The 27,643-nt window shown below is 35.6% G+C and overlaps 1 protein-coding gene across 2 annotated transcripts in view; it reads left to right on the forward strand.

Moving 5' to 3' along the window:
• The first annotated feature begins 389 nt into the window (after nt 1-389).
• Nucleotides 390-27,643, forward strand: part of LOC145691901 (N-acetylglucosamine-6-sulfatase-like) — a 265,742-nt gene continuing 238,488 nt past the window's right edge. For both annotated transcript variants that reach the window (XM_081767223.1, XM_081767209.1), the window contains exon 1: nt 390-877. The gene's annotated coding sequence lies outside the window, so the exon portion shown is untranslated. The remainder of the gene's footprint in view (nt 878-27,643) is intronic.

Below are 27,643 nucleotides of genomic sequence, written 5' to 3' on the forward strand. Positions count from 1 at the left end.
CATGTCTCCTTGGAAATCAGAAAGGTTGTCTATTTTATGCTATAACCGTATGCCCAGTTCACTGCACACTGCAGTTCTACTCATCGTGGCGTAATGTGGAGCTTGCCCTATACACCACCGACAATAGTCCGAAACTGCTGTCGCAGCCTGACCATTGCCAACCCGGACATCTGGTATTTCCAACTTTCAGGTGATTCCATTATATACCATTTATATATATATATACAATAGATAGATAGATAGATGATAAGTAAAGTTGTATATCTGTAAAAAAAAAAAAAAAAAAAATGTTAGGGCTACAAATAGTTGAAGTCCGCTACTTTTTGAGCACAACCTCGCTACTTTCGAATCTTAAGATCTGGCAACACTAGACTGGATGATGAAGTTCGGTACTGTTCTGCTCTGCCTCGATTTTTTTTATTTTTATTTTTTAAGATAAATTCTGAAAAGAATTTTAAGATTTTGTTTGTGTACCACTTGAGGCTTACAACTATTTGTCTCCAATATTAAAATAAAGAATTCTAATATTCCATGTCTAACTACAGGGATAAATTTAAGTACGTTTGTACTTCGCAGTCAGCACAGGATGATCACCTGTTGATGATTGACTGTGATAGAGGCTTGTAAATACTAATGCTTTGAAATGGCGGGTTATTTTTAACTGTAAAGTGGCCTGACTTCTTCCCCTGAAACTGTCCCTGTTCGAACAATCAAATCTGTCAGATTAGTCTATAGAATATCTCACTCAAGCCTCCTCCATGATATGTTTCAATAGTAAATGTTCATCGTTGAGTGACGTCTGAAATTGGTGTAGACAAAAGTTTAGATATATTCAGTGGTTTACTCTGTTGCTTTAACGTACCGTAAGGAAGTGTCGGTAAGTATTAAATTAGACATTAATATTTCCACAAAGATCGGACGTTGTGCGAATCGTACAGATAGACTCTACAGAGTGCCCGCACTTCATGGACATTCTCTTCTACACTATATGTCATAAACAATATTTGGTACAGATAAAAATACGGATACATACATAAAGCTATTGCATACGCATTTCTTTTTCACTAAATCGACAATTTGTTCCTGAAACAATCATGTTTCGTGTGTGAACTTGCATTCCCCAGTGCAGATTTACGATAGGATAGATAAGTGTACGTAAGCCATAAATAGTTTTGCAAAAAAAAAAAAAAAAAAAAAAAAAACATTTGTGCTAGGTTGCCAAAAAAACACGAATGCTGTCTAAAGGGCAGCATTCCTGAAACAATCATTTTTCGTGTGTGAACATGCATTCCTCAGTGCAGATTGACGTTAGGATAGATAAGTGGGCATTTATTCCGAAGTTGGGCGTCCGCTTTCGCCACGTTTTTTCGCTGTTATCTCCTTTGCACACTTTCTGCAATTTGTTACTAGGTTCATTAATCCGTGCTCTTCACAAACTTTTAAAAGATTTTGCTCGTTACCAACGTATTGCTTCACAAATGCCAAAACTGTTACTTTATTGCCCTTGTACATTCGCCATGTTGATAACATAAATGCTCATTTCTTTCCCACAATGCAACTGCTTTGTTACCTTGCGCCAAGTAGTTCTCTCCGCTCGCCATATAGTCCCATGTTTATAACCGCTTATATATAACAAATAAACACATTTTTCGAAACTTTTATATATTATCAAGCACACAAACGATCAAATTATCCATATCTTTCCTGTAAATTTTAAAAATTTTGCTGAAAACGGACGCCCAACTTTGGAACTTAAGCCGATAAGTGTACGTAAGCCATAAATATTGTTTTGCAAAAAAACATAAAAACAAGAGTTTGTGCTAGGTCGCCGCTAAAAAAAAAACACGAATGCTATCTAAAGAGCAGGTCAGGAGCACAGCAAGTGGCCTGCTCGGCATGCGTTCGAAGGCTGAAGGCGCGTTACCGATGATATGTTTACACATTAACGAGGATAACGGATAACACTGTTTATGGAATAAATACAGTTTATGTATTGGATTACCAGTATGTATTTGTACATTAGAGCTAAGGTTCGGATATATTTCCATTGCTTCCACATTGCTCAAGAGATTCTAAAATGACATGCCCCATTGCGTACCGAAGTCACAAAAATATTTGAATCTCTTAAATCGTGGAAACCTCTGTGTTTTTGCATAATGAGTTACCACATTGCCTTTAGATACTTAACTTCACCTTACTACATTTTGTGGTATATAGTCTGTAGAGCCAGCATGTTTTACTTAACAAATTGTTCGAAAATATATTTTCTCACCCTTCGGTACGCTTAGTTTCGTCATATATCATGCGTGCCCTCGATGCAGATTGGCTTTAGGAGGACTTAACGAATATAAGTACAGGCTACAAATGTGAACCGTAAAAATTACAGTACATGACATGTCTTTACTTTGACTCGGACAGTGACTGCAACCGATTCATCAAAGGATGTCGCATCAAAAGCACAAACATTTCCAGGAAGCGACTGAACCTATAAAAACCGATTAAAGTCACTGTCCGAGTCAAAGTTAATTCTTGCCCAATACATAAAACACCAACCAACAGTTGCTAAGTTGCCATTTAAAAAATAAAAAAAAAAGCACAAATTCCATTTAACAGACTTAGCTCAGGGGCGTAGCAGACATGCCCGCAAGGGTGCGTCTGTAGGAAACACACGTGCCAGTGATGGTAAGTAGGCCTATGCGTGTTAAATAAAACGCTGCAAGATAGTAATGTTGAATTTTATGACTGTATGTGGTTCGTGTCCTGCAGTTCCCTATGAGGGCTTAGGCATTCATGATAGTCCGGAATTCGATCCTCTATGTTTAGGACGCCTCCTTTAGACTTTAATAGCAGTTCGGACTTTCTACCAAAGCCGACCATATTACCACTGGACAACACGGTTTAGAGTTCGAATCAGAACATTCTGGTAAATTGACATGAAAACTGATTCTAATCGTATTCTCAATGCCGATACAATTTAATAATGAGAAAATTATTATGTTGATAGGCATTAGTTATTTATGGTGGAGAGAAAAGTAAATTAAAATCTCTTAAACTAGAAAATATAAATTTATACCATGATAATTATTTTGATAAAGGATATGCGAAATTTCACTTTAATAAACAACACCGAAACCGCACAAACACATATTACATTACATTTTGGCACTTCGTTTTAAATAATTTAATATGATAAAATTTAACACTTGGCCCAATTATTCTTATTACAATCGCGGAAGACGCGGTAGTCGCGAGTTACCGATTGAACTTCACTACATCGTACGTTATTTTATTATTTCGCACTTTCACTTCTCACTCACTTTGATGCTGGAGTAAAATGATTTCTGGCGGTTCAAGGGGAATGTCCTTAAGGTTGGAGGGATGAATTTCCTTACTTTCCATTTTGTCTTCTTTTGGGTGGTCTTGAATTTTTTTCATTGTGCTTTTGTAAATTCACATAATTTTTTACATACTGCGAGGTTATAAGCTGTTATCGCACCAGAAACAATTGTCAGACTGACTTGGCTTTTCTCTCCGCGTTTCTACCCAACAGAGAGGCTTGCGATGCAAACTGTTGATGTCAGAGCTAAAAATAACTATGATAAGCTATAGGCAGGAATTTTTGGAGACGAAGTTAGCTCCCTGTGTTAAATTTTAGCACCGTATTTGGAGAGACGAGGGGGTTCACCAAGACTTCCGTCGCAGACGCGACGCACACACACAAATGAATATTCGTTTGTTTGTTGAGAAAAAAATTCTTAAGTGTGTTTTATACGAGGTTTACTTAAAAAGTTAAAATTTTCTTCATTAATATTCGATGAGCTGAACCGTATGGTTACAATTTAAACTGTTCATACACACAGTGAACAACAAAATGATATAATATCTGAAACCATTTCGCTATCTTATTTCAACTGTAAATTGTCAAATTTTTGAAGCCTTCTGACACATCTGCAGAACAGAACCCCACTTTGTATACTGTGCTTAATGGATACCTTATGGAGGATTTCGTGTTTAACATATTATGCTTTCATTAATGCATTTTCTACGTAAATACGAATCTCACATTGGGGGGCGCGGTGGCTCAGTGGTAGAGCGTTCACCTCTCGTGCTTCGGGTCCCGGGTTCGATCCCAGCCCCCGCCAAGTGAACTTTGTGGTGGACAAACACCGTGCTCGCGGGATTCTCTCGTTTCCTCTCACTTTCTTCATTCCACCATTTCACTCATCATCACCATCTCCTTTAGCCTAACCGGCATAAGCGTGGGACGTAAAACTCCAAGATTTCATTTCACGAATCGCACGATACGAATCCATTATTTATACATTGATTCAAATATGTAGATCTGTGTTCCCAATCAGCACCCAATATGATTTCAAATTTACACAACGTACGAACATGTGCGAATAACACACAATAACCTGTACTAGGTCGTCATTACAAGCTGGCATTGCATCTACTCTAGGGAAAACTTTACAATACACGCTTGAGCTGTGCAACAGTGGTGAGCAGACAGAATTGTGTGAATGCACCACATATCAATGAACGTTCATAAAAACTGGAGGTTTTCACTTTTGAAAAACTAGCTAATTAAAGACTCAGCTAGATGTAAACTATTTCCAACAAATTTAACAAACGCGAATGTGATTAATATAAGAGACATGTTTTTCCGAAAATAAAAACCAAATCTTACATTAATTTTCTGCTCAGCACACATATTATGGCTTATTTTCAGGGGTGTCTTATTTTCTCATGAGTAGCAAACTAAACTGTTCAGGTACAAAAATGTTTAAGCTATACAAATAGTTAGCCTCTTACACAAATACAAGTATCTATATACATTTGTTCAAATACAATCATCCATCTCTTAGAACATCGTCATAGCTCTCCAGAAGCCGAAATGTAGCTTGAACCTATTTCCTCTAATACCATTTTGATAGTAGGACATGTATTTCAAACAATCCAACATGTATAGATTAATCCAATGTTCTCGGGATTGCTGCCAGAGTGAGTGTTGCTGTGCTGAGCTTTCGTTACCATACAGCGGCAACATCTTCAGAGCTATGTGTTGGAATGTGCTGGTCGTACAATTTATATTGTGGTCTTTAGGAATTGCTGTGTTTCTATTGGTTGTTTTTGTTGGCCAATGGCGTGCTCTGATTTTGCTGGTGGAAACTGCTCTCTGATTGGCTGATGGTTCTTTTCGTACTGAGAAGCTGGATCCAGATGTCAGGTAGATGATAACCTTCGTCTCTGTTGATGGATGGCTTGTATGACACATGTAGACGACACATTCGTGTAGACGACATGTAGACGACACATGTATGTAGACGACACATTCGTCATATGGCCCCATGGCAGACAGAAACTCGACGAATTCCTGACGCATCTGAATTCTATACACCACAACATCCAGTTTACTATGGAAACAGAAACAGAAGGAAGACTTCCGTTCCTGGACGTACTCGTATACAAGAAACCAGATGGAAGTCTAGGCCATTCAATCTACAGGAAACCCACGCACACTGATCTCTACCTCGATGCGACCAGTTTTCATCATCCTGCACAGAAGATGGGGGTTTTAAATACTCTAATACACAGAGCATACCAAATAGCAGATCCAGATAATATAAGCACAGAACTGTCTCACCTGGAAACGGTATTCAAATTCAACGGATATTCGTCGAAACAGATCAAGACAGCCATGAGAAAATACAGTAGCAGGAATTGCACCACAAAAGAGGACAACACGGCAGATAAGGAAAATATTGCAGTTATTCCATATATGGGAAAAACCTCCAACCAACTAGCAAGACTATTGAAGAAATTCAACATCAAGACTATACACTGCCCTCCACCGAAGATCAGGAGTTTATTACCAACTGCAAAAGACTCATTGGGATTAAAGACACCAGGCATCTATAGGATCACCTGTGAATGTAACGCCACTTACATAGGTGAAACGGGAAGGAACATTGAAGACAGAATGAAAGAACATCAGCGACACACCAGACTTAAACAACCTGAAAAATCTGCAATAGCCGAACACTGCATACAATACAATCATACAGCCATGTGGGACCAAATTGAAGTACTAAAGAAAAGCAAACAGTTCTGCGACAGGAAAATACATGAATCTTTATTCATCCGTTCATACAAGCCATCCATCAACAGAGACGAAGGTTATCATCTACCTGACATCTGGATCCAGCTTCTCAGTACGAAAAGAACCATCAGCCAATCAGAGAGCAGTTTCCACCAGCAAAATCAGAGCACGCCATTGGCCAACAAAAACAACCAATAGAAACACAGCAATTCCTAAAGACCACAATATAAATTGTACGACCAGCACATTCCAACACATAGCTCTGAAGATGTTGCCGCTGTATGGTAACGAAAGCTCAGCACAGCAACACTCACTCTGGCAGCAATCCCGAGAACATTGGATTAATAGTAGACGCCAGCAAAGCTTCAAGATCATATGTATAGATTATTTTTATGGAAACACGGTTTCAGGATTCGCGTAGTAAATGCGAAGCAAGTTGAACTTCAAGACGCCATAATTTCAGGAGATTTACAGGTAAGATTGAACACTTCACATCCAATAACATATATAAGGTAACATTTTTCCAGGCAACAAATGTAAACATTACATAATGGAGAAAATGTAATGTAAATTTATTTTATATCTTATCACAGAATGTATTCAAATATTATTCTTTTGAAGTAATTGTCTGTATACTCTTAAATTTAATTTACACTTGCCAAAAAATATACCTCATTTATTTACATACATACATTTACATATAGATAAAAGTTCAGATGTCACCACAAACATGCCTATATATATATATATATATATATATAGATAGATAGATAGATAGATAGATAGATATAGATATATATATAGATATAGATATATAGATATATATTTTTCGACAGCTCGTAATCTGCACCGGATTATAGATTTGCACGTGTAAGTTTACTATTACGCTGACGTAAGTTTACTATAACTGGTGCTTATAATTACACTATATAATCAGTGATGGCGCTACGGAGGAGCCTCCAAAATATCTCCCGTGATGGGAAATTTCTCTCCAGAAGCTGAATGAATCACTTCGACAACATTTTGAGATAATTCTTGGAACATCCAAAGAGCATGCCGTACAATATGCACACAGTAGCATATCAAACAAATATACGAGTTTTTCTCACAATGATAGTATACTGTTCATAATACACTATTTATTTACAGATAATTTAAAACACACTGTTGCAGCATAACTGTCGAAGTAGTATGTAATACGGAATTTGAAATACATAAATTCAAATACAATATACAATTTGCAATTTTAGAAATTACAACCTGATAGTATGGCCAATAGCTTGCAAGAAACTCTGAATATCCCTTTTACCACCTCTGATTTCTCTACACGAAAACAATAACTTTTGACCTACTATTCTATGTTCTCTTTTCTGACTTTTGCTGGAAAAGTTGCTAATTAATGCTGCAGAATGATTGTTCTGGACACACCATTCTTTGTAACGTTGCTTAGAGCCTTTCAGAAGGATCGTTGACTTCCATTAACGAAATTAGAAAATTCATGATACCATCTTTCACTTAAATTATTCGTTCTTCCTATTCCCTGCTTCCATGTTCTAGTGTATTTCTTCTAAGTCCTTTCTTCGTATAGGTTCCACATTTCCTTTGGGAATAGGTGACGGTACCTTTTGAATCTGGAAACTAACCTATGTTGGTGTGAGATGTAACACGTTTTACGATACCACTAATGATAGTACTGTCAAAATAAAATAATAAATCTTCAAAATATGAGGGAAAATGTCATCTCTAAGTGCTTCAGTTGCTTATCTGTTCTGAAGGGTAAGAGCCTCTTATCTGCCTGCGGAACATCATGTAGCAAAAGCACACAGGGTTGATATTTTCCTGTTGTAGACCACTTTCCATGTGAAAGAATGAAAGCTAAGATAAGTTCCAGTATATCAAAGATAAGTACACAAGTTGAATAAAGAGCAGCTATATACAACTTCAAAATTTAAAAATAAATAAATAAATAAAATAAAAGTGCAATGCGTCTTTATGTAAGTAACCCATTCACCATTTGAAACAGTGTAAGCTAAGATTAATATTAGAAATGTTAAATGCAACAGTTAAGTTTTCGAAACAATGAATGTAATAAAGAACAAATAAATGAATTTTAAAGTTGTACCTAACTATAAATTAGCATTTGTTTGGGGTTCTTTCGGGATAAGTTTTCCTTGGTACCTCCTGATGCCTCGCTTCACTATTTCCCAAGTTGGAAATGACGCCCTTTCAATATCTGGTATCGCGTATAGTGCCTCAGTAATTAATTGCCGGGGCTTCTCAAAGGTTGTTGCTTTTAGATATATACATTGACGGGGTCGCGGACATAAACTCACCTTTGTTAATGCAAAAGCGGACAAAAGCTCCCTAAACATAAGCTCACCATTAATAATATAATTGTATTATAAGATAATTAATGCAATAAAGAATACAATAATGATAACTAAATACATTTATAGGTTAACTAATTTAATTCCAAAGGAAAATAAACCTGAATAAAATAAAATTAAAAAAAGCAACGGAAAATATGACAAAAATGAAAACCAGACTGAATATTAATATGAAGTAGATTTTGAATATTAAAATATAAATTGAAAACAGATTTGGACAAACCAAAAATACTACGTTCTTTAACTGAAGAAAGCAATCCAACCCCCTCCCATGTGCTGAAACTTTCAGTGCAGGAAATTTTGCAGCACAGAAATATCGGTAAACGAAATTTTGTTGAAAGAGTATCTCCTTGTTAAGTTTTTTTTTTCTTTCTTCACTGTGGCTGAAAGTAACTCAGACATATTTCATTTTCCTTTAGAAAAAAAATGGAATCTTTAAGTTTAACGTCCCACGATTATGCCAGTTAGGCTAAAGGAGACGGTGATGATGAGTAATGAATGAAATGTTGGAATAAAGAAAGTGGGAGAAAACGGGAGAACTCCGAATAAACCCACGCACACGGTGGTTGTCCACCACAAAGTTCGATTGGCGGGGCTGGGATTGAACCCGGGACCCCAAGCATCAGAGGTGAATGCTCTACCATTGAGCCACCTCCCCCCTCCTTTTGGAAAAACGTATGATGGGTATGAAGAGGTATTAAAATCTAGACTTTGACTAGTAGCAGGCCTAATTCAGTAGAAAATAGAACTACTAATGCTATATAACAGTTGTCAGATATCAGAATAAAATAATAAGGATGTTGCAGGGTTTAATGTGTTAAACGTGGGTTGGCTTTGAGGAACTTGTAATAAAATGCTCCAGATAGGCCCTATTTAAATCTGGGCTTTGACTGCTAGTAGGCCTACCTTCTTAATAGAAAGTAGGCTATATGACTAGTAGTCATATAGGAGTTCTCAGAATAAAATATTAAGAATGTTGCAGAGTTCAAGTCTTAAGGCTGTCATTATACTTGCAGACCAATACTCATCAAATGAATCTCTTTCTTATTTTATTAAGACTGCCGGTGAGCTTATGTCCGACACCCACATGGACGTATTCTTCGTATTACAGTACTCAAACGGTTTGCAGGATTATTATGTTTCACTGCTGGTGAACCCTTTTTCAATGATGTAGTTTAAAAGAGATTTTTAAATTAAATTTTCCATACATATTATTAAATCAAAAATTTTCAAAAACTCAAAACTATGGCGCCCATCATAAGAAAGTCGTATACTTTTCCAAGTTGTGCAGTTTTCATTATTGTAGGCATAGTGTGACAGAAGGTTAAGAAATAACAAAATACATAAAATATTTCCTTACCCCGTTACCTGTTGAAAGAGCTCCCTTGCACTTTTCTTTCGTTTGCTTATTACATGCCAAAAGACCGACTCTTCCCATTCTTTCCTCACTACATATTCGTAATCATTATCGATATTTTTTTTTAGCGTCCCTGTTACTTTCATTCTTTTGTTTTGCACTTCCTAATGCTACGCCTCTTGGAATTATGCTTTTCTTAATCTGTTGTACCTTTTATAGTGTTAATTTAAGGCAGTGTTCGCCAAATTTATGAAGCTTTTGAGCTACCGTATTGTTTTTAAATTCTCCTGTGAGCTACCAACCAAAAGAAATACCAATTTTAAAATAATAATAATCTTAAATTCGTTTATTGCCTATAAACTTAGGCAATCAAGGTGAGGGCAAACGGAGCGTCTACTGAAAAGATCGTTGGTCTAAAGGATGTAGTTCATTAAAAATTTTGAATCGTTTCTGAAGTAATAAGTCTGAATGATCATTGACTGTATGTAGCCAACAAACAGCCAATCACGAAAGAGAAACGAAAACATCTAATTTAATAACAACCAAAGAACTAATTTAAGAATTGAGCAAGTGTATAATCGTATATTTTATTTTTAGGTGAGCTTATGTCCACTATCGGAAAGCTTTTGTCTGCAGTTCCAACGTAAGATTGACAGTGAGCTTATTCCCGGTGGGCTTTTTATCGGTGAGCTTATGTCCTACACTCGTTCCAAAGGTAGTTATACAGGCGTGTTCAAGTTATTAGACTCAACATTCAGTCTCTGAATATTTTACTGTTCTTTTGCGTGAGAAAATACGTTCGAACTTAGTCCAAACTACTACTTTGTAACTCTGTCCTAATTTCTACTGGGTGTGGCATATGCTTTTCAGTATCAATAAAGCAAATGCGTACGTAACATTCAAATATAATTACTATAAACTGTGTATATCCAAATTGGAAACAAAAAATGAAATGGAATACCTACAAGAAAATTATCTCTCACACAAAGATTAATATTTCTTATAAAATCCCTTATTCTTTATTAAGTCTTTTATCCTTTGTGGCATCCTATGTACGAGTTTAGCACATTTTGCCTTCCATTCAGCATCGTGATACCACAAATTGTTGATCTCCTTGATCAATTGAAGTTTGGTTCTAATCTGCTTCTTCTCTAGCTTTTCTTTCATGAAGCTCCAAAAGTTTTCAATCGGGTTCATATCATGACTAGTGCCTGGCCACGAAAGAACACTAATTTCGTTGTTCTTGAAGAATTTTGCCACAGCTTTGACCCTGTGACATGGGGCTCCATCGTGCATAAAGATGAATTGTACGTCATCAAACCAGAATGCATCTGGGAAAGCAGTTCTTCTTGAAGAACTTGTAGGTATTGGTCGTACTTCATTGTTCTTTCTACTATATACAGTCTTCCAGGCCCGAAGACAGAGATCATACCTTAGACCATGACTGAAGTAGGGTGCTTCACGGTTTATTAAAGAGAGCTCCCTCGTGGCTAAGCGGTTAGCGTACGCGCCTTTGGCGTGGGAGACCCGGGTTCGATTCCCGGCGGGAGCTCATGTGGTTCGGATTCCACGTTAATCAGTAGGTCCACGTCTCATATAGCCTCGCTGCTGAAAGGGACGCTAAACTAAAATCAACTCAACTCAACGGTTTATTAAAGACATTCCAACTTGAATTCCTCCCAGGTCAACGTTGCACATATTGTGAACATTCATCAGACACAAAGATACATGATTCATCACTGAAACACACTATTCTTCAATCGTCAGCAGTCCAATATTCTAGGTCTCGTGCCCATTCGAGGCGCTTCTTCGCCATAATTGAAGTAGACTAATTTTTGTTTTCTTTCTTGACCGTGTCCTTTTATTTCCTTGGCACAAAGAATCCTTCGAACACTTTCAGGCGAAATGTCTGCGCCATACTCAGCCAATTTTATGCTTAAGTCTATTAGAAGTTGCACTTCTGTTTCCCAGAGTCAATTTTTTGTAGTTTTCTGATACCTGTTAGCGGTAGCTTTGGTTTTCGCCCACACTTCCCAACCCTATTTTGGCTCTTGTTCGTTTGAACAAAGATTCTACCCACAGATTTTTGTTCTATCCCAACTCTACTAGCAATGTCTTACCATGTGTATCTTATTTCCACCACAAGTATTTTGTTAACTTCCATTTTACGCGGAGAAAGGTCTTTTGCTTTTCCCATTATGCTGCAATTACAGGACTACACAATAAAAGATTGATACACGAAACACGTCACGATCATTTTAAACTGGCCCATTCGAATTGTTGAACGCTTTGAGTGTCGTTAACTTGTTACGACAGCAACCACAACACTTCAAGCTATAACTTGTTGATAAGAACCACAATAGTTATCTACAACTGAAACACTACTTTCAGAATTTCTCCCCCTCACTAATACCATCTGCTGTTCAACGGTGATATCACCACTTCAACTGTACAGTAAACAAATGAAGGATCCTATATTGGTTTAACCATTAAATTAAATGTTCTAGAACTCTGAAATTAGGACCCCTACATCAGTTTTGAATTTTTCAAGCATGAGTCTAGTAATTAGAACTGAAAACTGAATCTGCGCGACTGCCTGATTTAATGACCAATAAACCAATTACCCTTACACAATAATGTTAGAATTGTTTGAGCAATTATTTCTGGTGATTTTTAAATCTAATTTGTACGTAAGGATAATTGGTTCATTGGTCATCAAAGCAGGCAGTCGTGCAGGTTGAGTTTATAACTATACCTTTAGAACAAGATAAGCAAAAGCTAATAATGTATAAATCATCACTACAGCCTTTTTTTTTTGTTTGTTTGTTTGTTTGTTTGTTTGGTAAGCTTTTAGTCTATTACCAGTATTCTGAATTCCCATGTATGTGGTTGTGATGCCTTTCTAGGTTCAAATTCTAAACAGTATTAATTTAATTACACAAGGGTACTCTGGTACCTTATAGGATTTTACTTTTAGCATATCTGGTTCTTGTAGTATTCACAATCTTAACATGCACAATTGTTTTCAATGTGGAAAATAATTATAATTACTATGTAAGCTTAATGCTTGTGTGGATCATATTAGTCACCCTTGCACTATTCGTGAGATAGAGCAGAATGCCTAATTAACAATATAATAATAATTTATATATTCATGAACGTAGTTGAAGTTCAGAAGGAAAATCGATATAACGTTCCTGAATATATAGAGGTTCACTGTTTCCTTCATTTTCATTAAGATTCATTGCCTAGTTATACTTCACGATCGGGAGTGGACTTTTAGGTTTCAAGCAGAAGAAAATATTTTCGATCAACTATTTATTAATGGTTAATAACAACATTGTGCATCTATAATTGGATTTCGTCGTGGGATTTTGGGGTTTTAGGTAAAATTTTGCAGTAGCCAAATTATTTGAAAAGATGTGTTTTTACAATTCTAAGGAAAGTTACAGATGTGTTCACTCGAACATTTCAAGTTTGTACACCTATGTTGAAATGAACAGCAATACCAGGAAGATGCAAGGTTTCTGTACTAACGGTAAAATTTCGAAAAAATAGATTTTAATGGCTTACAGTCCATAAAGTTCACATTATCAAATATTTAGTAAACATGTCTTTACACAGTTCTAAACAACTCTACAGGTGTGTGTTCATCGAAACCAAGTCGGTACGCCTAGGAGTTACAGATATGTGATAAAAAAAAAAGGGGTTACCATAAAGGTTTCCGTATTAGATTGTAGAATTTCGGAAACTTGTTTATTGAGGTGTAACACTATTCGCGAAGCTACTTAACGAAAAGAAGTGTCTTTCAGCCATTCAGACATTTACATGAAAATTAATGTACCTATAAGCAGGCTTTCTTCCAGAAACTTTTGTCCACGGTAATAAAAATCAAATGTGTAGGGGCTTCACTGTTTTTGTAGTCTGTTGAAAATGGCAATTTAATTTTTCTTAGCTCTGATGGGGGAGAGGGAAACAAAACCTTTCCGAAAGTAAGCATGGAAGAAAAACTACTTAGGAAATGCTGCTATGATTTCTCTTCAAACCCTAAAGTAATACTGTTAAAAATTTACAAAAGAATATTCAGAAACGATTTCCACTGAAATACGTGATGTTGTGCTCTAAACGCTGCGACTTCGTGATTGATTATTATATATTGTGCAGACTTAATATTATTAATAATAAAAACTGAGTCTTTACGGTATAAAATGCGTCTGTAGGCATTCCCGTAAATCTTGCACTTTACGTTTTTCAAAAAAATGACAGTTCAAGAATGTTATACTAGTTACCAGGGTATTGAAACCTTTCTTGATAAATGCAGCCATGTGATTGAGTTGTAAAATACGGGACAAGAATAAATGACCACAAATGCCACTAAAAGTAATGGCAGTTTTGGTCGTTTATTATTGTCCCGTACTTTAATAGTGTTATGCAGTTTTAAGAAGTCTAATTGTATTATACAGTTAAGAGTTGTAAGAGTATTATGCAGTTAAGTTACGAAACCTTGAAAAACTTATGTATTAGAAAGAATAATTCAATAATAAGACCTAGCGTCATTTGCAAGTGATTTTCGTGCAGAAATGTTCTATTCCAAACATTGTACATATAAGAACTTAGTATTTATCTGCATCTCTGAGGGATGAAAAATTTACTTTTTTTTTCTTTCTTCGAGAAGACGTTAAAACGAACTAAATTATTCTAGTAAGCTTTTATGAAACATACAGTTGAAGAAATCTTGATTAAATAAAACGGGCAGTGGATATTATATGTTGGTAGCTAGTTATTTGAAAATAAGTTTTATATATAGAAGAGAAAAGCTTTTTTTTTTTCTATTTTAAATCTTCATTGGAAAATTATCAGTTGCAAGCGATTTACTTTTTTTCTAATCCTTCGTAACTCGTCGAGATAAGCAGAGTTGTTGAGGTTGCTTTTTCTAAAACTCATAGAGCAATACGGACACAATGTGGCTGTATTCGAAATATACTGAAATAAATTTTGTGAAGCAATAATCATGAGAGAAATATGAAGATCATTATGTCTTTCGTAAATCAATAGGGATTTTTTAGTTCATTTTAAGGAAGAATGTCTCAGTTTAAATAAAATGGTTAATTCAATTTAATTGTCTGTAAGTTCGAATTGTCTCTTGGTCATAAGATGTATATTTTTGTGGCAAAAGTCTTACTAGTTTACTTACTACAGACCTCTTATTCCATGGCATATTCATGAATCTCGCATTAAGTTCCAAACTTGATGAAATATTTGAGAACCATAGGTGAAAATCTTCAATCCTGTGGCAAGTTTCAGTAACTCAAAATTATAGATACAGTAACGTTTCGGAAGCAAAGCAGTACCTACCACAAGTTGTCTTGAAAAGGCATTATTATGGTGCCGAAATTAATACTTCTGATGTTTAATCTATAGATCTTGATTCACTGGAACGCGGCTAGAAGGAAAGTAAGATATTATGTACATTTAAAAATTTGCCGTTGTAAAAATAAATAATATTGCATGCAGGACATCTTGGTTTGTGATTGAAGTATTGTTTGTTTCTATTAATATTTTGATATTGTTGCCTGTCTTGGCCAGTTTCATAAAATCTACAACTTCTACTAGTTATAAATAATTTCAGTTTTCATTCCATGGACTTTTTAGTGCTACAAGTTTTAAAAAATTGTGAACCTGTGGTTTAAAATATTAGTTAAAATTTATACAGAATTGTATGTACGTTTGGAGCTGCGATCAAGGTTCTTTGACTTGTACTTTAAGGGAGTTCTACAAGGTTTCTTTAAAAATAATAATAATAATAATTCGAACAACATAAAGGATAATGGTATTTGGGGTGCAAAATTAAGGCTATGGGCATCGGGAAGTAAACTAGAAATTCTGGTTAGAATTATTACGTCTATCACCATGAAAAGTTTATCCAATCAATCCTGTCCAGTGCAATCCAGAAGGACTGGAAATGTGTTTAATCTGGTAGTACTAAAGTATCAGACTTACTTTATCCATAATCATTGTCATCAAAGTTTGCTTTATCTGTCTTCTCTACGTTTTAATCTGCAATGCTAAATCTATGAAATAGTTTTTCGTTTACTATTTCTCAAGGCCACATGACTGATTATAACCATCTTGCTTCAAAATTATTTACATACTGACCACAAGGGAGGTATCATAATAATGTCTCTCTTGAAGTTTCCTTCCTTTTCAAGACAACCTGTGGATGGCATTACTTTCCTTCCGAATAGTTTTTGTAAACATGTGATGGTGTTTGTACTTAGTCGCGTACAATAATTAAAAAAAAAAAAAAAAAAAAAGTAATTTAAAAGTTCTATTTTACGAATTTTACACTAGTATTACAAAATTAATTCCCTATATCAAGAAGGTTTCTATAGAAGTATATTATGTTAATTTATTGAAGTGTAACGCTTTTTCGGCGCTGAGTACATAAGGACTTTAGTTCATTCGGAAAACCGAAACGTTAAACTGAAACAATCAATCGAAACTGAATTACAAGTAAAAGGCCTATAAAATGTGGAAATGAAATTCAGTGTAACCCTAACATTGTATAGTAAGTCATATTTCTTACGTTCTTTGCTACTATATTCACAATTGAAAACTAAAATTAATTTGAAAGCTTTTGAAGAGAGTGATATTGCGCTGACTGTCTTTAATATTTCTCTCTCCTCCATTCTCTGTACTCTGCCGAACTGTTTGTGCTTCAAAAGTTAAGTAATTCAGTTGGTATTTGATGCCTTTAGAATGCATATTTTCTAAATAATCAAGTAGGTATCTTCAGGCAGAGAAGGGCTAGCATAATTTTTATTTAATGTGAAAACTATATAAATTTCTGCAATAATATTAATATCAGTTTACTACTGACAATAATTCTATAAAGGAACTTAATTGCAATCTCTTAGACGGACAAACGTTGGAAACCAACTTAACTATTCTCCCAGCCATCACATTATATTTTATTGGCCTACCCTCCCTGGAAAATTATGCTACGAGGTTGGAATACAAGATGCATACCAAAAGTACGTGCCGTTTGGTTTTGAAGTACCACACTGTTTGTCATTTCAGAAAAGCAACTTCGGCGTCAGAGACATCCATTTTCTTGTGTCTAAGTGCAGGTTTTGTTTACTAGGTAAGAGCAGTTGTGTCAGTGCCGAGACACAACCTCGATGTCATGCTTAAATATTGGAAAACAAACAAATTCTCCTTTTCTCTCTTTAAATACCGAGTTTCTGAAAACTCTCGAACACATGTCCACTCGTTTTTAATAAGAAAATTACATGCAAAGTTTCTCTTCCTAACATGAGAAACTCTATTTTTGTAATACATTTTGGACTCACTCTTTTTATTAGGATACACATTTTCATGAAAATGACCTAACAACAACCCAGTTCAAAGTATATATTAACTATGTTCAAAAATTCCTTCCAAACGGTCGAGCCGAAGGTAGAATTCTTTTCATGGTAGAACGAGTTATGGTAGAATTCTTTTCATTTGTGTACTCATATTAATAGCATTTGTGCTGTCTTCTATGCATAAGTTTTTCTTGATATGAAAAATAAGTTGTTATATTTAATGTAGTAAACAGTACATAATATGTTTCATTTTATCGGCAGTCAGCTTGTGAATTTAGTATGTACAGTGTATCTTATGTTGAATCTGATTTATCACACTAGTAACAATTTAAACTTGAATGCTAAAACATTTTTCAATTCGTTTCTCAAGAGATTTTCTTTTCTGTCTAAACATTATTTTGTCAGTTGCTTACAAAACTCTGGTAACAGACTTCCCACACCTTTTTCTCACTTGTCTCAGATTTAGTTGAGTATTTTCCTTAACACCTTTTCAGAACTGAAAATTGTTCAACTAATAATTCAGAATTAGCACTTAAAAGAGTGTTTCTATTTAAAAAGAATGTTAAACTGAATACACACAATATCAGATTACTCATCTTGCAAAACTTTCTTTGCTACTGATATCGTGAACTGTTATTTCTTACATGTTAGTAAATTATTTCTTACTGTTGCAACTTGTATCACATTGATCACGACCTTTCCACGTCACATGAGTCTGGGTCTTGCTTTTCAGATCTGGTCTTACTCGGACAAACCTGCTAACCCAAAGAAACCTCGTGAGCCGATGGCCCAGAAGTAACCCAAATGCTATAAAATGCTTTACAGCATTCTATAGCATTAATAACTTCCATAAATCGAGCTGGAATATTTACGTGTTTTATTTCCGATGTGACATTTATTAACTAATGTATTATGTCTTGACAATATCAAACGTAATTTCGTGTTTACTCGTCTTCCCATAGTGGAAAATAATGCAGTAAATTTGAACACAAAATACACAAAAAGATTTAACCACTTTTTGCGCTTTGTGGTATCTCTTATACTCTACATGACAAGTGTTACGGGCTTCCTTGATTACATTTTGACGATTCCTTATAAGAAAAACATATAGCTTATCTTTTATTTAATACTCGGGCATTTATCCTCTTATAGACCTGTAGCTATCTTTCAATGCAATATTTTTAAGCACACATCAAGAGAGAAAGGAAATAACAGGTTTAATGAAAAGAAGGAGCAGAATCATATTTGTTAGAATTTCATTTAAGCAAGTGAGTTTCATTCCGCAGAGTGAACTACGGTAGACTTCGAACAATGGAAATTCAATACTCAAACTTGAAGTAGTACACCTATAACTACTGATTGTAGTAGACAGTCCTGGGAAGTAACGTAACGCAAGTAACGCGTTACTTTTTAAGTAACGTTTCCTCGTAACGCGGTACATTTTTTTCCAAAGTAACTAACGGTAACGTGATACAAATTTTAAGTAACGTACCTAGTTTGCGTTACTTTATTCGCGTTACATTTCGGATGAGTAACTTCGATATATATTTTTTGCTCGAAAAAAAAAGTTTCTTCCCTGTATGTGAATTTCTGAGAATGAAACAATGGAAAATGAACTACGTATGTCAGTGACCGAAAGTCAGTCGCCGACACACAAAGAAACAGATACGATCATAGTGCCACTTGCTGTGTTTGCAAGATGAGGACAGCTTCAGGGGAATCAGGTGTCCTGATTGCAAGCACCTGGAAGATTTTGACAGCTCCAAATCAATACATTCAGTGAATGAACTACAGGGTTGGCTGGTTTAAACCAAGGTGGTTTAAACCAGCTGTTTTTTTCAAAAAAAAAAAAACAACTGGTTTAAACCAAAAAAAAAAAAACGAAAATGTTCGTAAAAGTGTAAGTGTTTGTAAAATCTTGATGAACACACATTTGTGGGTTATCACGTTTCACTCCCGTATATTATTCGTATTATACTCAGACCTAAATTCCCCATTCATTACTCAAAAAGATTATACTACAAAAGCAACTTTTTTAATGTAAGTTTATAAATGTTTGTTTTGTGATTTTTTTGTAGTTATTATTGTTATGTAATTGCAATCAAAGAAACATTCTAAATATTGTTTTGTTTCAATGTTTACTATTGATAAAATACATCGAAATGCCGTACTTTGTGTGTGTGTGGGGGGGGGTCATACAGACCCCACGAGAGGCATTTCGTGAAATGAGAAGTATCTTCGATATCTATTTATGTATAAATGAGTCTAAGCCAAAGTGGACTCAAATAATTCGTATCTTTGTGATGTGCACATTAAGTCGTCGTATTTCTTTAATTTGGACCAATAAAAGTCGTTGTTAACTAACTTGAATTAAATTAGTTCTTCTGTACTCCGTAGTACTTTGAAATTGTCCATATGTAATTCAGTATAATGGTTTCATTGTGCAACTGTTTATCTTTTTGTCCTTCTGAAATGACTCTTGAGAGCTATATTAAGAAGCATGTAAAGATCAGTACAACGTATTTTTATCAGGATTCCTTCGTGAGTGAGTCGGCAGACGTATCACATTTGTGGCCAATTAGTCCTGGTTCCGAGTTCAAATGGAGGACAATTTCTCTCGGATGTAACTCGAGAAGCAGTTTTTATTCCGCTTTAAGCGTATGTGACCCCTTCCAGCATAACCCGGTTGTTGCATAATAATATCAAGGCGAAACAAACTTATTTCTGTCCATATATGATATGAATATATAGAGCAAATTATTTAAACCAAATAAACCTGGTTTAAACAAAAAAAACTGTTTTTTTAATAAAAACCATGGTTTTTGCCAACCCTGGTGAACTACGAGTGCAATGGTACCGGTAGTCTATTTTACTTTGATTGGTGTTGTTTTTATAAAGATGGAGAACTAAAATATTTTATCGTTCGAACATTTGAAAGAATACTTTTGCTTAAAAGCTGAAGATGATGGTGGACAGAATTTAAAAGTAAAGTGGTGCCCCGGCGGGAAATGTTTATCAACTAGGGTCCCGTAATTAACGATATACAGTAACGGGTTAATATGGATAAACTGTGTTCTGATGAGCAGGCCTACTTTATTGATGTTATGTTGATGGTATGTAATATTAGAGTTCTTTTATCAGTTTGCGTATCCTAAAGTCCTGTTGATTATAGAGTTTTGAACAACTAGCTTTGAAAGCATGTATCAATTTTAGAGTTACTGGCAGGTTTTGATTCACACACACACACACCCAGTCCATCTGTTCTAATTTTATTAGTTGTAATGTAATGCTTCTTTATATTCTGGATTTTTAATTTTACATAACATTGTTATTATTATATAATTAGTTTAGCAGAATAATAATAAGCAACCATTTTTTCTAACTCATAGGGAGGGGCACGAGTCAAGCCAAAACTCGACTTGAATTCAAGTCAAGTTTCGAGTCGAGTCAAGGGCAATATTCTCGACTCGAATTCCGAGCCGATTCACTGTTTTTGGCGTCGAGTTTCGAGTCGAATCGAGTTTGATAAATGGCTCGCTCGTTTTGAAATCATTGCCTGATTACCTTGGAAAGCGAAAGTCATGAAAAATGTAAGCTAAGTAGTAATATGGGATACTTTTAGTGTTGCTTACGAGAGGGGACACTGCTTACATCTCGTCTCATCTCGATAGCGAGACCACAAGAGATATTTTATAACATGCTTAGCTCGGCTCGGCACAACTAAGCCGATGGTTCGAGCCGGCTCGCTCTGGAATTGTTTGGAAAACGTGTATATGCGTTTTAAATATGTGTAATTATTTCTATATTTCTCCTGTGTTTATAAAAAAATCATATCAAAAGTATTTTAAAATAAAAAGAAATATTCTGAAATTAAAGTGCTTTTTATTTTACTTCTACACCTGCCCTATATGATATTTGTTTTCATTTCAGTACTTAAAAAGAGAATTATATTCAATACAATGGAAGTTGCTTCAGTTGAAATTTGAAAAGTTCGCTGTTCTGTTTTTCATTTATTTTTAAAATATCGCAATATAATTCTTTTGTATTAGTCTGTACAAATACTCAATTTTAAAAAAGAAACATCGATGTATTAAGTAATTGATGTTAATTTATTTATATTCTAAAAACTTTAATTCAATTTTGTCATTAACAATAAGAGTCATTGTATTGAGTTTTGCAAATGTAGTAAGACTCGTTGACAAAATTATAATACAATCCCTTATTCTTGGTTATTGAATGTTTCGTTTCTTGTGAGATGAAAATCATAGTTGTGTGCAATTAAAAAAGTATACGCTTATTTGCAGCCATGTTCATATTTCTTTATTTAACATTTTCTTTTCTTTTACTATTATTATATGTTTCCGAAATATTAAGAGTTCGTAATACACTTTAAGAAGTTTCCTAAAAAATAAAATGCTCATATTTTAAATGAAAGTATGTGTGAAATGCAAATGTTTCATGCAAGTGTTAAATATGTCGTCGTTACAAAGTTGATAAACACTTCAAGGAACTATACATGCATTAACATAAGGAGCTCAAAATTGAAGTGTCGAATTTTCGCAAAACTCTGGTGCTATCAGGAAAGTATAGGGCTGACCGTGAAAAAATATAGTTTCCGAAATAAAGTAATTATCATGGCAGACGGGGGCAAAATATCAAAATATTTTATAATTGAGTGTATGGGAGACTACACCTGACAAGTGAAATTTTTAGGACCTAATGTTCGGCCTAGGGAACTGGATTTTGGACAGCATGTAAAGCATTAAAACCGGCAAATAATAGTTAAAAACCACGTGGAGACTTATTGTTTTCGTCTACTGTGCCGGACAAAAAGTGAGAAACCGAAAATGTTTACGTGCGGCGTATGGGAGAATATGTAGCAGAAAATAATAGCCTTCGCATCAACTTACCTTCGGGCAGAATACCACCAGATCAGCAACATCATAATCGCAGCAGCCTACTGTATAACTAGTGTGGGGAGAGAGGATAGTGCATTAATAGATAGCGTATCGCTTGATTACGTTACCTACTGCGAATCCTATTTGTGCTATCGCTCATTTGTACAGAATGTCCATAATGTCTACAGGACTGTGCGTCTGATTTATTTCAATCTGAGAGTGACCATTTCGGAGTGACTTTGCTGTGATATTACCATCAATTACCGAGGATATTCTATCTGATTCGTTTCGTGCAATTGATTGTAACATTTGTTCTCGTGAGAATGGTGAGTGTTCAGCCATCAGGGTGTGGAAAATGGTTTCGAGGCAATCGGTAACGAGCCATTGCAGGTCGAATGACGTTACATACCGTAAGTTACTTGCGTGGTTCGATTGAGAAATCTTTCTGTTTTGTAGCGGAAGTTAATTATCTCTGTACAAATTGTTTGTGCAAAGTCAGAAACTTACTTAAGGAAGTTCCAGTGGCTAGTGGTGCTTGTGACGAAACTGTATCGGTTGAAATGGATATGATCATTTGTGCTGTACAAACTGAACTCTGTTCATACGCTACTGATATCACCTGTATTTCGGACAATGAATTATTTGCTTTCACTGGTGTAAGAAACGAATAGTTTATGCATCTTCGTCAGTTCTGTTCCCATTTGCGACCAAGTGCCAACACGAGTGTCAATAACAGAGTGACAATGCTCCTCATGAAACTGCGACATGATTTATCAGTTTTCTAGCTGCACTATTTAAATACAAAGACAAAAGTGGAGTATGTAGAACACTGCAATCTGTTCGCGAGGTCTTGGTAGAAAGGTTTGTTCCCATTGTTCTAGGTATTAAAAACATAGATCGCGATCGTTCTCACCAAAGTTCCGGAGCGGAGTAGCAGTTATATGGAATTCCAGCAAATAAACTTGTATGAATTATAGATGGTATTTACATATATACTGAAAAGTCAAATAATTACAATGTTCAGAGGCGCATATGTGGTGTACAAAATTGTCCTCTTGTAAAGTCAATGATTGTCACACCGTCTGGATTTATTGTTGATGTTATAGGCCCCGAGTTGCTGCTAATAATTTACACGATTTCATAGAGCCTGGTGACTGTGTTCCGGTCGATCGAAGATTTCGGGATTCCGTATATGCATTGCAGAAAGCAGGAGTACTTGCCAATATGCCTGTTCTTATTCAAAAGGGCTCAAAGCAACATGAAGCAGTAGGTGAAAACTTTTAACGTGTAGTCGCCAAAGGCACATGACCAATAGAGGCCAAAAATGGGCACTTCAAAATGGTCAGAAATAGAGTTCCCGTAGTAGTGTTGACACATATTTGTGCATATCCTTTGATTGTTTGCGCCATGGAAAACCAGTTCGCCCCGCCCCTCACTAAAGATTACGAAGAAATGCAAGAAGTTGCTGCTATCCTATCACATACTAATCTGCCAAATCATCTGCAACAAAAGCTTACTGATTAAGAGACATTGCTAGAAGAACATCGCAGGTTTGGACGCCATGTGGTGCTACTTCACTCACTGAATTTCCTCGTCTAACTGCAGATGATTTGCAGATATGAAATATCATTAGTTATCTACCAAATCGAGAATGATCAGGCCTACGTTAAACGCATGAAAAGCGATGACAGCTTCGCCTTATTTTATAATACAGTTGCTCCCAATAATTTGAGGTTTAAATACCTGTTCAACCATTACGGTCTCTTAGTAGAATTTGGTAACACGCAGGTTGGGTCAAGAGCCATTACTGGTTGGTATTTTAAGTGTACAAGTAGAGCAAGGGTTCTTGGTTGTTTCCATATCGCCTCTGTTCTCGTATAAAATTTCTTGCTCGTGAAGGAGTTACAGCGGTAGAAATTTGCCAGAGATTGACTGCACAGTTCGGGGATCAAACATTGTCAAGGACGCGTGTGTATGCCTGGCATAAAAAGTTCAAGGAAGGACGAGAACGTGTGGAAAATCAGCAACACGATCGCCGTCATCGGACCAGTATTACGGACAAAAACATTCGTGCGGTTAAAGGCATTATTGACGACTATCGACGAGTAACAGTATCAGAAATTGCAGAACAAGTCGGAATCAGCTATGGGAGTTGTCAAGCAATCATCAAAAACGACTTACAGTTTCATAAAGTGTGCTCAAGATGAGTCCCTCACCTTTTGAGACGTTTGGAGATCTGTCAGAGACTTAAAGCAAGGTTTGCGGAAGGTGATGCATTTTTGAGTCGGTTCGTCACCTGTGACGAAACATGGGTTTACCACTACACAGCTGAATCCAAACAAGCCAGTAAGGAGTGGCAGAGGAAAGGGGAGGCAGCACCAGTAAAAGCCAAGACTCGACATTCAGCTGGCAAGGTTCTACCAACCGTTTTTTATTTCGATCGGTGAGGCATTTTTCTGATTGACTTTTTACATGAGCGACGCACAATAAATGCTGAATACTACTGCGAGCTGTTGAACAAGGCGAGAGTTGCATATCGCCGCAAAAGACGAGACCAATCGATTCGACAGATCATCCTGCACGACAGTGCGCGACCCCATGCTTCAGCTCGAACTGTCTCGAAGCTACAGGAAATGCACTGGATTACACTTGAACATCCTTCTTGCAGCCCGGACTTATCGCCTTGCGATTTCCATTTGTTCGGACCGCTTAAAGAAGCTCTACGAGGGCAACGATTTGAAGATGACGAGTGTGGAAGAGTTCGTGCGCAACTGGCTGGTGACACGACCCTGTTCTTTTTACGATGAGGGCATCAAAAAGCTACCCATACGCTGGGACAAATGCATTTCCCAAGGAGGAAACTATGTGGAAAAATAAATTGTAAGTGCCTTCTGGTATTTAATAAATGAATTTAAATAAGAAATAAAATCCCGTTTATATTTGATCCACCCTCGTAATTATGCGTTGCGCAGTGGAGGGATGCACCTGTTGCTCTGACATCATGAGCGGTACTGACGAAATGGCAGGAAATATCTTACAGCTCGCTCTCTCCATTCCAAGCGGTCCCGCCTAAACATAGCAGAAGCGCGCGGCCAGTCCTACCAACTGTTGATGTTCAGGAACAAAAATCCTGTTTATATTTTTATCCCTCCTCGTATATGACCAGAACCCAAAGAAAATATTAATTTTAACTTGTCACCTGCTGCGCATCTCCATGGATAACAATGCTCCATTTCCCACTTTTTGTCCGGCACAGTAGTCAAAAACTGTAAGTATCCACCGTGGTTTTAAGTATAATTTGCCGGTGTTTATACTTTACACGCTGTCCAAAATCCAGCTCCCTAAGTTTAACCTAAGGTACCTAAAAAAATACATTGGTCACGTGCAGTCTCCCATATACTCCATTATAAAATATTTTGATATTTTGCCTCCGTCTGCTAAGATAATTACTTTATTTCAGAAACAGTAGCAAGACTATATGAGACGGGACCTACTGATTAACGTGGAATCAGAATCACATGAGCTCTTACCCGAAATCGAACCCAGGCCTTCCACGCCAAAGGCACGTACGCTAACCGCTTAGCCACGAATGAGCTCTCCCTATACTTTCCTGATAGCACCAGAGTTTCTAAAAAATTCGACACTTCAGTTTTGAGCTCCTTGTATCAAGGAGTCCTTTACATTATCTTCTAATATAAATAAAATAAAGAGTTTGAGTGTTTGTCTGTCTATCTGTATGCAGCCTGGGGACCAGACGAGTGGACCGAGATTTACCAAATTTTGGTCAGGGTTACCTTGGCCGAGGCCCCAGATCAAGACGAAGCCCTTTTTTCAAATTTCGAACCATGGGGGCGTTTAACGGAACCGGCTTGGGAACCAGACAAATTATAGTCACGAATACCTTGGTCCAGGCTCCAGACCAGAGTTAAACGTTTTTGTCAAAATTCGAACCAGGAGGCGTTTACCGGGACATGTAAAAGTAGAAAAAATGACCGATGTTAGTGTCGAATTCATAGTTTTCGCTGTCGCTGAAATCAATAGTGAAACTCCAATTGCATTAACTTCCAAATTCACGCTATTCGGCTCCGGGTCGGGGATCACCGGGGGAGGGATTGAGATACTGAGACATATAAAAGTAATCCAAAATGACCGATATTAGTATCAAATCCATAGTTTTCGCGGTCGCTGAAATCAATGGTGATACACAGGCATTCACTTCCAAATACAGCCCCCGTGCGAAGCATGAGTATATTCAACTAGTAAAAATAAAATTACAGCATACAAAAATAAATGTACAACATGCAAAATCAGAAACAATGTACAATAATAAAGTTACATAATGGAGAAACAAAATTACAACATGCAAAATTAAAATTGCAAAGTGCAAAATAAAATCAATTATGTAAGAAATAAAAATAACTGAAAAATAGAATCAACACGTAAAATTAAAAATGCAAAATTACAATTTCGTTATGCAAATTAAAAACGCAATATATTTAAAAATAAAAGACATAAGAATAAAATCATAGTATGGAAGAATTAAAATAGAACATGTGAAAATAAAAGCCCAAGTAAAAATAGAAAATCATCGAAAAATAAAATTACATTATGAAATAAAAACACAACATGCAAAGATAAAACTGATGAAATTTGTGAATGTTAGGTTTATAAGTTTTCAAAATGAATTACAAACTTGTATAGAATATCCAGGAACAAGAAATTAAAAGATTAGGATGTTGGTGTTAATAAAAGCTTTGGTGTAAACGATTAGAAAATTATTCATTATGTATTAACATTTCCAGACTTTTTGTATAGTAACCACAAAATAATGTTAAGTATCTTTACAATTGAAAAGTTCTACTAGCTAATAAATTTACAGGTGGTTATATTCGTTGTGTTTACGCAATGGATGACACCTAAAAGTATTAAAGCACTAATAGTATTGATAATAAATTTGGATACTTCTGATTCAAGAGGAATACATTGGGTATTTATATAAAGCAGAGTGTATGCTACTTCGAGAGTATGGTAAATGACTTAACAAAAAATTAAAAATACTTTCTTAATATAAATAGCAAGATTTATATATTTTTCAAATTCTAAAATTTACCAGGAATAATAATCAACACTATATGATGGATTTATTTTTTCGGCATATCATAAAGAAAAATTCATTTAAAAATTTGAAATTTTATCTTAAATATATGATAGGATTGTATACGATCATGGAAGGTTTTTTTTTTTTAATACACGTGTAATCCAAAAATGTTTTAATACTTAATAAAGACTAATCTTAACCACAATAATATTGTACACATGTAAGGAACTTCTTAAAAATTTTACGACATAATCGTAATAATATATTTTATTTTCAAAAATTTGTAATATTTTATTTTCAATTGTATGAGGCTTATTTACAAAATATTTACATATGAGTTTATTTCAAACAAACCTTTTATAATAATAAGTAAGATATAAAACATACATGCATAATTACATAATATACGAGTTTGTATTATATATAATTAAGT

This window comes from Thermobia domestica, chromosome 1 (genome assembly GCF_964235325.1).
Source record: "Thermobia domestica chromosome 1, izTheDome1.hap1.1, whole genome shotgun sequence".
NCBI lineage: Eukaryota > Metazoa > Arthropoda > Insecta > Zygentoma > Lepismatidae > Thermobia > Thermobia domestica.